We start from the raw sequence: 5,000 nt of genomic DNA, 5'->3' as shown, positions 1-5,000 counted from the left end.
ATTCATTTTGCGGATGGCAACCTGTACCCCCCGAAGCTCCTCCGTCAACTGGGCCATCCTTTCTCGGATGTCCGCACCGAGGCCACTTTTCCTGTCTTTGACAAGGTCGAGGACCCTATCGACGGACGCGAAAACTCCTTTAATAAGCTCGTCGGCGAGCTCGGTTTTCCTCTGCCTCACCGGCGATCTCGCTGTCGTCGAGCTTCGCGCAAATATCGCCGCCATCGGTGGCGCGTCTTTCTTCGCATCGCTCATGATCGCGCTGTCCTGTTTGGGCCAGTCTCACACACAGCCGACCCGACACTCACGCGCCGTCGAGCGGCCTCCACACGCACACCGTTGAACGGCCACTTGCCGCCGCACCCACTACTACACGGATGCTGCTGATAGGTGTCGTCAACGTAGATATTTTCGGCAAAAACTCACGCACACCGCCTCGCAGCCGGCTGGTCTAGCGGAGCCAGCTGACTAGTAGCGTCACTTTGCCAATAAACCAAGGCGCTATCTTTTCGCTCTGCCGCCGATCCCGACGGCTCACTACACTTTTTCCTTGTGCCTGCACGCTACGGCTTCCTTGTGGAAGGCGCCGTCATCGCTCACTTGCCGTTAGCACAATTAAATATTGGCTTTTACCGGAGCCTGATGCAAACGCGTGTGCTTGTTTGCAGTCTCACTCACACACACTCACTTGTTTGGCAGTGTGAAAGTACAACTAAGTAAGATTATTTTAAGCATCAGAGATGAATATTTTGCTAACACCCTTGTTTTGAAAACTATTTTCTAAAGAAATGACCAGAGCTAAGCGACTCACGGAGGAAGAACGCAGATTGATCAGAAATTTCAAAAGCCAAGGCTTCTCCAATAATTCAATTGCCATAAATATAGGTAGATCTGAGAAAGTCATACGAAATTACCTTAAAAAAGGGTCAAATTACGGAATAAAAGCTCCCACAAAGGGAAACACTAAAATTTCCCTACGCTTGAAAGGGCAAATAAGGCATGAAGCAGCCACTAACAACTTATCATGTAGGGAAATTAAAGAAAAACTTGATGTCCCAGTAACAATTAGGCATATTGCACAGATCCTTAATGACTCTACGAACATCAGATGGAAAAAACTGAAAGGAAAACCTAAGCTTAATTCGACCCATAAGGAGAACCGCCTAAAATTTGCCAGAAAGTACATGAAATTTCATTTCATTTCATTTCATTTCATTTCGTTTATTAAATTGGTCGCCGGTGGCTTAACAAATTCAAGCTTACATACTAAGTTCTTAAATACTAGGGGCGTTGGAGGCGCGAAGGCGGGAGCGGAAGGAGGACACGGGGAGGTGGAAGTCGAACCGGTGGCTTGCGGCATTGAAGGAACCGATCGCCCGCAGGAATGGCTCGTCTGATCCGAAGCGAGATTGGCGGGGGGGAATGAGGACTGGGGGTCTGTCGCGGAGGCGGCGAGAGGGGGCATAGAAAGGGAGTGAGGAAAGTAGGGAGGGAGCATCCATATTATGAAGCAGGAGGTTGGCGATAAAGAGGGATTGGGCAAAAGAGTGGCGGGACGCTATTGTAGGTAGCCCCAACATGCGACAGCGAGTGCCGTAAGGGGGCAAGGTGGAAGCAGAGGTACCCAGGAGCCTGCGAATGGCGAGCCTGGTAAACCGCCGTTGTACCTTCTCAAGCCTGTCCATGGAGGAGGGCGACGAGGGGGACCAGACAACACAGGCATACTCGAGGATAGGGCGGACCCAGCAGCAGAAAAGAGCCCTCAGGCACCAAGGATCGCGAATGTCAGGGGATATGCGAGAGATGAAGCCGAGGGTCTTATTGGCCTTAGCCACAGTGGCCTCGATCTGTGGCGTAAACGTTAATGCGTAATCGAGGCATACGCCGAGGTCCTTCACCGCGGATACTCGAGGGAGGGGAGAGTTAAGGAGGGAATAATTCCAGGATAAAGGCGAACTCAGGCGAGAGAAAGAGATGACACAGCACTTACTAGGAGACAGGCAAAGGCCATTGGACGAGCACCATGTTGCAAAATCATCAATCGCTCTTTGGAGGGAACGAGCGTCGGCAGGACTGGCAATCGGGAGGAAGAACTTTACATCGTCGGCATACATAAGGTAGCCTTCGGTAGGGAGTACAGCGGAACAGTCGTTTATGAACAAAGAGAAAAGGAGGGGGCTCAGGACGCTGCCTTGAGGTACCCCAGAGGGGATAGAAGACGAAAGAGAAGTGGAGGAAGGGGTCTTGACACAGAAGGAACGCCCGGTTAGAAAGGACTGAAACCAAGATAAGAGGGGATCACACAAACCCATCTGCCGTAGCTTAGCAACCAGCAAACTGTGTGAGATGCAGTCGAACGCGGCACTAAAGTCCGTGTAGACTACATCCACCTGAGAGCCAGAGGCAGCGGCAGGGTAGATGCGTTGCATGAGCGACATGAGGTTGGTCACTGTAGACCGCTTGGGCATAAAGCCATGTTGGTGTACAGAGATGGAAGAAGAAACGAGGGGAAGGAGGTAGGAGTGAACGACTGATTCCAGGATTTTTGATAAGGCACAGAGGAGGGAAATACCACGGTAATTAGAGGCGGTTTGGCGGCCTCCTTTCTTATGGATAGGGACGAGCCAAGCGGACTTCCAGCCCCGCGGGAAGGACCCTTCCCGCAGTGATCTGTTAAAGAGCTGAACTAGGATCGGGGCGAAAGAGTGCATACATCCCTTAAGCACAGAGGAAGGAATACCGTCGGGACCTGGGGAGTGGGAGAGCTTCAGATTAGAGAGGGCTACCAAGACGCTGTCCTCCGAGATGGGAACTGTGTCGATGGAGAGGGAGTCGCGGGGGGTATGAGCTAGTCCGGCCGTGAGGCATATGGAGGAGCTGGCTGGGTCGACAAACAATCCCGAGAAGTGCCTGGCGAAAAGGTCGCACACGCCATCTGGGGAAGTTGCCGTATCGCTACCTAGGGAGAGGGTGGTGGGGAGGTTAGGGGAGCCCCGCCGAGATTTAGCGAAACGCCAGAAGGATCTGGGGTCCACTGACAGCCTGGACTGCAGACGAGATAAATAAGAGAAATAGCGTGTACGATTGTAGACGCGATAAGCCTGAGAGGCGTACTTGAACAGCTGCTTGTGGTATGCAGAGCAATGCCTGCTATAGAGGCGGAGGGCGCGCCTCACGTCCGTCCTTAATGCACGCAGATGCCTGTCCGACCAGGGAGGTTTAGAGGGGGGAAGGAGAGGAGGGCAACAGGAAGAAAGCATAGAACGTAGTGTGGCGGTAAACGTGTCCACGGCATCGTCGACCGAGGCGGCAGTGTCGATGAATGACCAATCGCTGTCCATCACCAGGTGGTTGAGTTTCACGAGGTCGCATCTAGCGAAATTCAGCCTTCGAGCCTCACCTGGAGCAGAGAACCGGTCCGGAGCCATTGGTCCACTAGGCGGTTGCCCAATGGAGAGCGAAAGCGCTGGATGGTAGCCATCCTCGGGGATGAGTAGGACGGCCGCTGCCTGGACGGCCACGCGCTCGGCGAAGTCGTTAGAGTCCGTGAAGATCAGGTCGAGCTGCCGGCCGTACTTGTTTTGGATGCCAGAGATTTGACGTAGACCGTTGACTGCTAGGCCGTCGAGGAAAACGGTTGTCGAGGCTTCGGCACTGGATGGAACATACGATGGTCCGTCCGGTGACCACGAGATGCTTGGAAGGTTGAAGTCGCCGAGTAGCAGCAAGTTGTCGTTCGGCCCCAAGCGCTCAGTGATTCGGCCGACGCACTCAGAGAGCCGCTCAAGAAACGGTCCAGTTGAGCTTCGGTCTGGTGGGATGTACACGGCCCCGATGAAGATCGAACGCGAACCGATCCAGATGCGCATGATGCATGATGCAGATGCAAATGGGAGAAAGAATGGCAAAATGTGATATTTTCGGACGAAAAAAAGTTTAATCTAGATGGCCCAGACTGCTATAGCTGTTATTGGCATGACATAAACAAAAAAAACATCGTGCGATCCAAGCGAAATTTTGGAGGTGGAAGTTTGATGGTGTGGGCAGCATTCTCATACCATTCGAAGCTTCCTATTTGTTTTATCTCAACCCGAATGAACTCGGAAATGTACCAAGACCTACTGGAAGACGTTTTAATTCCCTACCTTGAAATTGATGGCCATGAGGACTTCATATACCAGCAAGACAATGCATCGATCCACATTTCGAAGCAATCGAAGGCTTGGTTTCAAGATAAAAACATTCCGTTACTCGAATGGCCGGCCTGCAGTCCAGATTGTAATCCCATGGAGAATCTTTGGGCGATATTAGCTAGACGGGTTTATGCAAATGGACGTCAATTTAACGACATTGCTACTTTACGAGCAAGTATTCAAGAGTGTTGGACCAATATTGACATACAAACTCTACAAAAATTGTGTGAGTCAATGCCAAACCGCATTTTTGAAGTAATTAAAAGCAGAGGTAGTCATACCAGTTACTAACTTTTGACTAGCATCGTAAAACTTCTCTGTAAAAACTATTTTTGAAGAGTTCGGCCAAACGAATTTCTAGGCCAAAATTGTCGTTTTCCTTAATATTTACCAAAATTGATTTTTGTTTTTTGATTTCGTTGTGAATTATGATAAAGAGTAATGAAATACAACACTAGATTTTTTAAAAATGACCAAACATCTTTAACTATTGAATAAAATGGAAAAAACTTACTTCGGCCAAACGAATCTCTACCACTGTAGAATCTAGATGTAATCGTTAGAGGCCATTTTACAAGATGTAAAAGCCAGATTGAGGTTGCCCGCAGAGCAAAACCCAAGCCACACCATCAGAGATCCTCCTCCAAAGTTACTGGCGGAGAAGTACTCCGGATCTTTGCGTAAATCTCGCCAGTAGCCTGTAAAACCGTCGGGCCCATCCAAATTAAACTTCTTTTCATCAGAAAAGATCACCTACAATAAAAAAAACAGAAAACGGAATTGGTTCTTTTGATGCAAAATATGCTC

Source organism: Anopheles cruzii, unplaced genomic scaffold (assembly GCF_943734635.1).
Source record: "Anopheles cruzii unplaced genomic scaffold, idAnoCruzAS_RS32_06 scaffold00682_ctg1, whole genome shotgun sequence".
Taxonomy (NCBI): Eukaryota; Metazoa; Arthropoda; class Insecta; order Diptera; family Culicidae; genus Anopheles; species Anopheles cruzii.
The sequence above is the reverse complement of the archived record's forward strand: the minus strand, read 5'-3'. Positions refer to the sequence as shown.